The sequence below is a fragment of the Pleurodeles waltl genome, chromosome 6, assembly GCF_031143425.1.
Source record: "Pleurodeles waltl isolate 20211129_DDA chromosome 6, aPleWal1.hap1.20221129, whole genome shotgun sequence".
Taxonomy (NCBI): Eukaryota; Metazoa; Chordata; class Amphibia; order Caudata; family Salamandridae; genus Pleurodeles; species Pleurodeles waltl.
This window is the reverse complement of record NC_090445.1, coordinates 1,123,682,228-1,123,693,300: the sequence shown is the minus strand read 5'-3', so window position 1 is coordinate 1,123,693,300 and position 11,073 is coordinate 1,123,682,228. Positions and strand designations below refer to the sequence as shown.

Below are 11,073 nucleotides of genomic sequence, written 5' to 3'. Positions count from 1 at the left end.
ACTCACTACTTTTTGGTCTCAGGCATGCTGGTCACGCAGATAGTTGTTTCCACGACTGAAGCTAAAGTCCTATCAGACTATCCACCTGTGCAGCTAGATATAAGGCCTGATGCTCCTCTGCCCCCATTCCTTCGTCCCTGGGTGGTAAACGAAGTGGTGTTTCATTATCCCTATCTTCGTGACAGGATCAAAGACACTGTAAAACACTATTTTACTGAAAACAACACTGGGGATGTGTTTCCTGCGACCCTTTGGGGGCGTGGAGAAGGTGGAACTCAGCAGCGAACCAATATCCCAAACACCTGAGTTCGAACGAGCTGGTCAGCTGAGCAGGCAAGAATTAGAAACTAACCTGTTAGAAGCAGAAATGTGCCACAAACGTCAGGGTGCAGCCCGCACTCTGAATGACTTCTGAAACATCAGGGAAGAACTGGAACACCTTCTAATTAAAGAAGCAGCTAAAAATCCCTTTATATTGGCCACACATATTACGAGCGTGGGGACAAAGCAGATAGATTATTAGCACACACACATAGGCCTCCATTTAACACGCAATCACATTCATGAGATTGGTGATGAAGAAGACCGCCCTTTCTACTCGACTCCAGACATAATGCAGGTCTTCTATGATTACTATTTGGTCCTAAACCAGTATCATTCCCTGTCTGAGCACTTGCAGGATGCCTAACTGGACGGATACGATCCCCCTGACTACAGGGAGGACTTGCTACAACTTGATTCCAAAATTAGCCTGAAGAGGTTAGGTTAGTCATCAATGGGCTACTCGTGTGGAAGGCGCCCGGCCACAATAGGTATCTAGCTACATTTTACAAAGCCTTTGTCCACATCCTAGTCCAACACCTAGCACTAGTCTTTAACCATTTCTTGACTACAGGATCGGTCACCGACACTATTATGGACTCCCACATCACTCTGCTCCTTAAGCCTAATAAACCTCTTACTAGCTCTACATCATATTGCCCCATTGCACTCCTTAATTGTGATGTCAAGATCTTTATGTCTACCCTGGTTAAACGCTCCAACATGTCTTGCCCAGCATGATAATCCCACAGCAATCAGGTTTCATTCGAAATTGTCAAGCCAATGACAACACACATTTGACTATAGCCCTCATAGAGGTAGAAGAACGCACCCACCAACCCCTGCTCCTTCTTTTCTTTGGTCCCGAAAAAGCATTTGATAGGGTGGATTAGGCTTACCTCTTTAAACAGTTGGTTAAATTCCACATAGGCCCCAAATTGTTAACCTATATCCAACCCAATTTTTGTTGGCCTAGAGCAATACTGAAAATTAATGGCACCCTCTCCCTCGCCATTCCCCTGTCAATGGGGACCCGCCAGGGTTGCCCCCTTTCACCCTATATTTTTGCGCATTCTGTGGAACTCTTCAGAATAACCCTGACATCCATGGCATTAGGGTGGGAGACAAAGAGCACAAATTGGCCTTCTTTTCAGATGACGTTCTATGCTTCCCCACCCATCCTTCAACCTCTATGCCAGCACTAATGAAGGAACTTGATGTTTTTTCTGCAGTCTCTGGCTTTAAGGTGATTTTTGCAAAATCCTGTGGTATGGAAGTGGCTGATGCATGGGGCACCCAAGAACAGCATGTGCGACAGGCAGGGTTTCAATGGACAACACGCAGCATCACATATCTCGGCATTCAACTCACTTCAGACACTGCGGCCCTGTACCAGGGCAATATTCCTCCCTAGCTAACCATTTTATTCAAGGACCTTTACCTCTGGGGCAGGCTGGATATTTCCTCGTTGGGCAGACTCAACGGTCTCAAGATGAACTTTCTAATGTGCGTCCTTTATGTTCTCCAGACTCTTCCTCTCTCAATTTCCAAAATCAGCCCTAGCCCACAGTCTAGGTTTGTCTGGGGCAAAAAATCTCCAAGGGTGGCTAGGGCGACTATGTTTTGTGTCAAATCAGATAGGGGGGCCTAGGGTTTTCAGACATACGTACCTATATGCTTGCTGTGCAGCTGCATCCCTCACTTGATTGGACTCACATTCCAGACAACAAACCATGGGTGCAAGTAGAACAAGCGTACTTCCTGGTACCCTTGGATGACATGCAGTGGCTTCCCCTCACACGGGACCCTGCATCTTACTATTCAAGGACACTTTGAGCTTCTGACATGTGGGTCCTTTCATCCCCAGATTCTGCTGAATATGCCTCCTAATGGGGCTATACCACATCTGTCCTGGGTACGGGATGTTCGTCCCTGTTGTGGCCTATAGTTCTATTAAAACCAAGCACAAAGTGAAAAAGGAGAAACTGCTAGAAGCTTAAAGAACAAAGATGACTGTACCTTCTTACACCATCTTAGCCCCTTGGCCCATGTTCCATTGTGGGGGTTTTAGTTGACCTTGAGAGAGGGAGGTGCATTAGAGCACAATAGTTGTAGGCCTGGGGATGTCTTGGGAGCACTTTTTTTAAGTGATAATAATAGATGTTGCTTGATTTGTTAAAACCATTACAATACAATATATCAGTCTATCAATCTATCCTCTATCCCACTCTCTGGCTCACCCCAAACCTCATTCTACTACTGTGAACCCCAAAGTAATCCTTCTTAGACTCTTCCTTCCTCTACCCCTCCTGGCTCACGCCAAACCTCAGTTTACTACTTTGATCTCCCAAACAACTCTACTAAATACCCCCTCATGTATCTCCTCCTTGATTCATCCCAAACCTCATTTTACTGCTATGATCTCCCTAATCCTTTTCTACAGACTCTTCCCTCCTCCATCCCTCCTGTACTCATACCAAACATCATCTTACTACTCTGATCTCTCAATTAACACTTCTGGATTCTTCCCATTGGTCTATTCAATCCAACCAAAAGACTCACATTTCCACTGTTCAAATTAACTTGTATTTCTCTATACTAATACTTCACTCATATTTCCCTTTACTAATCCACTGCTAATCCTTCTGGGTTCAAGAGTAGTGTGCTACTTCCCAAAAAGCGCTTTGGTGCGTCGTCAGGGGTAGTAAATGCTATATGGATACTGTTACATTTTTCACCCTAGGTGGGCTGGGGATAGACGAGCGATCATGGTCATCTCCTTATTTTGTGCTACTTTAGCCACTCATTGAAGACTTGTCATACATTGCAATTGTTACTGTCTTCTTGTTTCATTCTTCACACTCACTTGCTTCTACAAATGCTAGATACTTTGATCAATGTGTCTTGTTTGCTAACTGTTCATATGCAAACTAAAACTTTTTTTAAAAGCATCTAATTAAATAAATCTATGGACAAATAGGAAAAAAACTTCAAAAACTCTAAACTATAAAAAGAGGAAAAATCTATTGAAAAAAAAGCCATAAGGATGAAAGGTGAGGAGAAGGAATAAGGCAAAAATGAATGGGGAAATTGAAAAGAAGGTGTCAGCATTTCAGAAGCTCAGCAGAGAGTCTTCTTAGAGAGTTACGTGTAAGCCTAAGCCACACTCAGCTAAGCCTAGGGGAGAAAGGGGAAAGTCAGAGGTCTATACCTCTCAAATTCCAGGGGAAGAGTGTCCTCAAATCAATCTATGAAAGCCCTAGTAAATACCACAAATCCAAGTAGTTAATACCACTAATTCACACAATCATGGGAGAGGATGTGGCGTAACAGCCAGAGTTGCCGACTTTGGAGCTGGGAACCAGGTTCGAGTCTTGGCATCAGCTCAACATTCTGTGATTCTGGGCAGATCACTTAATCTCCCCTTGCCTGCCAAAATTAATGTTTCCTTGTGTAACATAGCTGGTGCTCATGTAAAGCACTCCAATACCTTTGGGTGAAGTTTGCGCTATATAAAACTGCAAAGAAGAAAAAAATGGTATTCTCCTATCCCATGGTGTAACTTGCAACATTAGCTCCTTTTCTCATACCAGTCCCGAGAACCCTGTTGTCCTTGATTCTCTGGACATCGTTTGCAACATGTATGAATATGGGACTGTCATCTTGCACTTGGTCTCTCCGTGTTCTCTTTACCAGATTTTTCTCTCACACTCTCTATTAGTAAAACAATAGCACATCTGTTTCCAGTCTAAAACTTCACGTGAATGCACCTGCAGTGAAAGGACACAGCAGAAAATGAAGAACAGTTTCTCACGTTAAAGAAATTCAGGCCTAGTTAAGTCAATTAATTTCGGGTTATATTAATTAATACATTTATATCAATGTCAATTACATAGATTCAATTAGGATTTCCTGTTACAGCTAAAATAAATGCATGAATTGTAAATACATGAGTTTACAAGTGACTAGGAACTACATTTTCAACATTAAACTTCAAACACCTTACATAAATTGTTATTGTTTCTAATGCAAATACAATCAAATAGCATGAGGATGGTTATGAAATTCAATTCAGTTATCATATTTCATTTAATAAAGTTAAGGCACACAATATATTTTGTTACCAACACTACAGTGTGCTCACTTCAATATTGATGTGGGAATGCACCACTTTACATTATTTTGTCAATATTGATGTGGGAATGCACCACTTTACATTATTATTTTATTATGAATACATATAAATCATGTTTGTGAGGTCTGGGGTTGAGGCAAAATCTAAGTTGCTCCAACTGGAATATTTAGCCTCTCTTGTGGAAAGCAAATGTTATTTTGACCTAACTTTCATAATTCCTATAATCGATATAGCCAATAATACAGGCTCGTGTTTGCGATAATACACTCTAATATTTGCACAAAGGTAAAATTCTAAGCACCATTTAGAAATCCTCAGGGAGTTTGACTAATAGTAGACACATATGCTAATTTACTCATTAAAATTGCAGCCGAACATTACCATATGATTATGCAGCCATTATTTCTGCCTGTTGTTCGTAATATTGTTTCCGATAATGAAAACCCTGATAAATTACTATGAAACCCTGCACAGCTTCTAAGGTGATTTTTCCACATAGTTTGGCTGAAAAGGATCCCTGCTGCACTTGGAATATTATTATGTGTTTGAATGGCTAGCTGCAGTGTGCGAAGCAAAAATCTATGCTAATATTAAATCATCCTTCCTTTTACTGAATTTGACTTCTGCGCTTCTCCTCCCGTAATATTCTAGGGGACACCAGGAACTGAAGTGCTTAATATGAAAGAAGAGCCTTTCTCCCCACCCCCTCCTAATCCCCCTGCGTTGCTATGGGAAATGGTAGAGGCCCATAGCACCACTGACCTGCCAAGACTGTTTCACTACAGAAAGTGGGGGAGGCGGATCCGAGCCCACCCAGCCTAGGCTCGGATTGGTGGCTGCTGCCATGTGATTCACACTGGAATGCAAATGAATTATGGCATTTTCTTCTCCTCTCGCTCTCAGTTCCCCTCCCCCTCCCCGGCTCTCCCCCTGGTATGCTGTCTAAGGGAGGGTGTCCAGATACAGTATTGCTGCAGAACAGCGGGGACCCCGGAAGGACGCAGAAGGCAGCAGAGGTGTGAGACGCTAAAGGTACAGTTTGGCATGCGCCACCATATGTCTCGTGCCGGCACAGTGAAGCAGGGGTGACTTTAGGAGTGCGCACTTAGGGGAGGTGTTTTGCATGATTCTAGATACTTAGACAGGCACCTCTGATTTAACCCCTTCTACGCGGCACTGCCTCGGTCTCCGAAAGGGGCATAACTTCAGTATTTGTACATAGCACAGACGAGTTTACCTGTTCCACATGTGTGCATGTATGCACAATCATTGTAAATATATTTATCCTGTTTAATTGCGCCTGCAACTTTCTGAGCTTGCTGCAATTTACGGATAAGACAAAGGGGGGCAGGGTTTGGTAGCTGACAGGAGTCTTTGAGGAGCTCCCCAGTTGGAGTGAGGTGAGAGCTGCTGTGAAACAGCCAACCCATTCCTGGATTCTGCAGCTGTGCTCTCCAAGTTGTAAAACGTGTGTGTGTGGAGGGGGGAGGGGAGGGGGGCGAAGGGTGTAAACCATCCAGTATTGTTTATTTTTTTGCTCTTTGTGTCTTTAGTCCCTGGATAAAAAAAAACAGGAATTGCAAGAAATCATATTTAACGGAATGTAATGACAAACAAACATTTGCATGGCTTTCATGTCCCGAATTGTTTATACACCTGTCAAATAGCTGATTTTTTTTGTTCTTGGGTGGGTGGTATTTTTGTCATTTTCTTAAAGTTGAAATATTGGTAATTGACCTTTCAAGTAGGTGCATAGGTCCTGATCGTATCTTCAATTAAATATGCATCACAGAATATGTTGTTGCATTGCAATTATGAGCAGTCGAACTCTTTCTTTTGCACTCTGACAGTTTATAGTGTTTCTTTTTCCGTTGTGGATGCAAATTCCAGAATTAATTCTAAACTGCAGATCTGCATGACACCGGGTAACGTCTGATGTCAATAAATTTTATAACATTTAAAACTGAATTCAGTCCAGATCCCAGCTTGCTTGGCAAAATTACTGACAACGGGCGGCCTTTTCGTTGTATTTATTGTCTTACGAAAAGGATTAAAGTTCTCGCTGTCGTCTAGATGTTTTAGCACAGTAGCATTTTAGTTTGTTTCTAACCCCACTGACTTTCTGACGCGTAGCGCAGTAAATAATGCTTGATAATCCTCCCTAACTACATCCTTCAACCCCATAAGAATGAAAGGCTGAGTTGACCCATTTGGGATTTGAGCTTCTGAACAGCAGGTTGCCCCGAGATCAGCAGGCCATAACTTGAATTTAGCCATGTTCAAACTAATCGTGCTAGAACCAAGAAACAAGGAAAACCCATAGGTATGTAAAATTATTTTCATTGACTAAAGCTGAATCTTTTCTTTCAGTTATTTCAGGCTGAGGTAGAAATAAATGGTAATATTAATTTAATAGCATATATAGCGTATATAATGGCCTTGCACCAAAAGTACTTGGGTGCTGTATGTAGAGCTCAATATATCACAGTCTGATAACAGAGAACATGGGACACATCCGATTAGACCTAATAGGTTTATACAAGGTGAGGGAAGTGCGACAAAAATTCAACCTAATGTAAAATCATACATTAATAGTAGTTTTTTAAGGTGGCTTTGTCCATTGTGTTCACGTTGTGCTCGTCCTCAGAGGTGGTCTCCACACATTAGACAGGCTAGACTTGTGCTGCCGCTGCCCGATGGCGGTCTCGTGTATTTGACAATAAAGGCGCCATCTCGTGAAAGATGCCACAGTCCGGCTTGAAGTTCACCTGTTAATTGTCTGGCATTTTCTGGAAGGGATAGCTGGTGCTGCTGTTGTGAAATTGCACAAAATCACAACTTTACGCAACGAATACATTTAGTTCAGTCAATTGCATATATGGCCCATACCACTAAATGAAGTATCGCTCTGCCGGCTACACATTATCATAAGAAAAGGCTGGAAGTACTAGTTTAATGGCGGTTCCCCCCATTCCAATTCATTACTTGACACTGTCGCCAGTCCTAACTTTTCAAGTGTGTTAGTCTAATTCTGGGGTCCCCAACCTATTGTGTAATAAGAGCTACTTATGTTCAATGAAGGTCATGCAGAGCTACTAATATTATTAGTGATTTAATAGTGACCACGTCAGACAATATTACGTTAGTGGCCACCCCATGCAAGACTGCCAGCAGTGATCCAGCATTAATGTAGAAACGACTTTGTCCATTTGGAATGCCTCTACATATGTAATATTAGTAATAAGTCTCCCCACATGATTAATCACTGAAAAATCACATTTAATTATATTTTGAAAATTGAGAATTTTTTTCTCCAATTTCTTGAATACATGAATTTGGCACATATATATAAATTAAACTAAGCAAAAGGTAGGCTTGGATGCACATAGGAAAGCTACTTGCACGCAGCTGGTGAGCTACTAGCAGCTCACAAGCTACTCCTTGGAGAAGCCTGGTCTAATTAGTCCAGGGGTCTCGAAAGCTTTTCTGTGATAGGAGCTACTTTTTGGTCAGTGAAAATCATCATGAACTACTATTACTAGTGTTGTAATAGTGACTACATCAGACAGGATTACCTTAGGGGCCATCCTATGCAAGATTACCAACAGTGATCAGGAAGGTTGCCAGCAGTAATGTTAAAAAAAGCTTTGCTGAGTCGAAATGCCTTTACATGAGTAACATGTAATAATGTGGACTTTCATTTCCCTCTGCCCATCAAAAACCACACCAGTCTTCCGTCTTGGTTTCTTAGGATCACCTTTATATACGTTCCGGGAACTCTGTTGAAGTATCATATGCAAAGACACATTTGGCCATTCTCAAAGCATGTCTGACTGCACATAGTTTATATACATTTTTACATGTGAAATCAATGGTTTGCATGGTTTGGTCCCGGCCTCATTCCATTGCTCACCAAAAGGGCATCTGCTGATCATCAAAGTCACACAGTCTTTTTTGTACAGAGAGAGTCTGTTATTCACGTCTGGCCTAACCACTAATGTCCCTCAAGGCCATATATGCTCAGCTGTGTACAGGTCAGTAGATTATTTCTTTGACCTGTTTGTGTTCTTTTTACCAAAAGTCACGGCCCCCCCTCCATGACTAGTACATTTAGTGAAACTCCGGTCTCAGCACATATTTTACTGGTGTGTCTATTTCTGTCTCACATATATTTTTTGTATAAGATGGAGTCTGTGACTAGCACATGTACTGAAAACTCGGTTTCAGCACATATTAAACTGGTGTGTCTATTTCTCTCTCACATATATATTTGGAAAAGATAAAGGGGGTCATTATGACCTCGGCAGTAGGCAATAATGCGCTGCAGCCAACCCGCCAATTTACCACACCAACTGCCATGGTGGTAGCAGCCCCCGGGCCAGAGATAACAATCTCCAGCCTGGCAGCCACTATTGTACTGCCGGCAGCATTTTGACCCTGCCTACCGCCATGGTTTTCGTGGCGTTCGTAACTCCACAAAAACCATGGTGGTAGGCCCTACCAGTGACAGGGAATTCCTTCCCTGTCACTGGTAGGAGGCTCACCCACCCCCCAAACACTCCCCAGATGCCCCTACCCCCTCCATCCACGCTCCCTCCCCCCTTCTGATCCCCCACCCCTCCATTCACGCACATTTGCAGACACGCACCACGCATACACACACTCACTCACACTGCCATACACGCATTCATTCATGCATGCATCCATTCATTCTCGCCCGCATCCGTACACACATTCACACTGACATGCAAACATGCATTCACATATCCATTCTTACACACATTCTCACACATGAATAAACCCATGCAAACAACACACAGTTGTATTCACGCACACACTCACACATTCATGCACACAACCCCCCCCCACACACACACACACACTACACCCCCCCACCCCTCTCACCTGTCAGAAGCCCAACTTACCTACATCCAGGGGGTCTTCCGGCAGGGAACGGGATGGGGCGCAGCTACCGCCAGCAGCGCCCGCCAGCAGAACACCGCTAGGCCGCATTTTTTGTCATAATAGTCCTGACGGTGGTCTACTGGCGTGGCGCTGCTGGTGGTAGCAGCGCCACCTTAACACCATCTGCCAGAATGGCCACAGCCGGATTTCCACCCTTCTTGTGGTGGAAATCCAGCTGTGGTCATAATCTGGCGGACGGATGTTAGCCGCAGCAACGGTCTGTTGGCAGCCGTCGCCGCGGCGGTAGGCAGCATTTACCGCCATTGTTAAAATGAGGGCCAAAGTCTGTTCGTAAGATGGAGTTACTGTAGATATTTCTATTTCCACTTCCCCTCTGTTGTCGATTGACTGACACATATTTGATGCTGGTGATTTTGTGACTGCCCCCAACAGTCCATTAGCCTAATTTTTTTTCTAACCAAACTAATCCCTACTCTTCCCATGTTTGCCATCTCTCTCTGGCAGCATTGTAGTATTATTTGGCAACAACATAGCAGTAGTACTATTATTATGGGCAGGAGGAATTTAAATAAGCCTGTCATCCAGGATGGTAAGCCCGAAAACCAATCAGTAGGTTTAGTTTGTTCCATTGTCATGTTTTCTCTCAGAATTTGCAAAGCTAGCATTGCTTTCGACAGGGTACTGTTGGCTTAATCATTTCCTGGAATTAACATACAGCAGAAGGAGCCAATCTTGGCACACACTCCTCCTTCAAAGGCCATTAGTAAGTCCAGTACAACACAATACTGCATCACTTTTATTCTCATTGCCCTTGAGTCTTCTCTGATAGCATTAAAACCATAATCTGTGGATTCACTAATAACATAAGTTCATATTTTGTTTTCTGCAGCTATATGGCATTAGCTACAGCTTGAACCCTGGAATCAGTCCTCCAGAGGACATACTCTTGCCTCAAACCTCACTTTCGGGGAATAGTAGAAACTCTAATGCACACCTTTCATGTCCAGGGCAAATTGTTGACAGATGCTCCTCTTCCACCTGCGTGTTAGGGCATGCTTCCTCTCTTGTCCATTCATATAAAGGTTTCCCACTGTGATATTTTCATGTAATGGTATCACTGGCATTTGATACATTAGCATAACAAGGGAGCAAACACCGTACCAACTTTTAGACAGTTGATAATGTGCTTGTGTACCACATGCCCAATAGGTTACCATTAATGCTGCTGTTCCTTCTTGTAGGCTTTGAAGATCTAATATAATTTGACACTCTTTGTTCATACCTACTGGCTGTGTCCTATTGCCTCGAAAACATATAGCATAATTCACGGCTGGAAACATATGTATTGGTGCTGGTATTGGGTTAGAACACCACTTACTTGTTGTTTCTTGGTCCCATATGGGACTTCATGCTGTTTTTCACATTCTTTCGATGTGCTTCACATCTATTTTACTCGCATTGGTACAATGTCGCTCTGCTCTTCTTCCTAATACTGCTGTGGTATTCATCTTTACTGCCCTGAAATAATATTTGGAATACTGTTTTCGGCCCCCACAGGAGTAGTACATTAATGCTAACAGAAATGTCAGGTCTGTGCTCTCCTTTACTCTCTTTATTTCAGTACTATCTGCTGCATGTGGTATTAATGAGCAAACAAAACATGACTTATCTGAGTGTTCCCTGACAGTAGT

At 42.9% G+C, this 11,073-nt stretch overlaps 1 protein-coding gene across 5 annotated transcripts in view; it reads left to right on the top strand.

The window, feature by feature from the left end:
- Positions 1–5,328: 5,328 nt before the first annotated feature.
- The window catches only part of PHC2 (polyhomeotic homolog 2), a 635,967-nt gene continuing 630,222 nt past the window's right edge, over positions 5,329–11,073 (top strand). For 2 of the 5 annotated variants that reach the window (XM_069240302.1, XM_069240300.1), the window contains exon 1: positions 5,329–5,488. The gene's annotated coding sequence lies outside the window, so the exon portion shown is untranslated. The remainder of the gene's footprint in view (positions 5,489–11,073) is intronic. The other 3 variants (XM_069240304.1, XM_069240303.1, XM_069240305.1) reach the window with 2 other exon arrangements.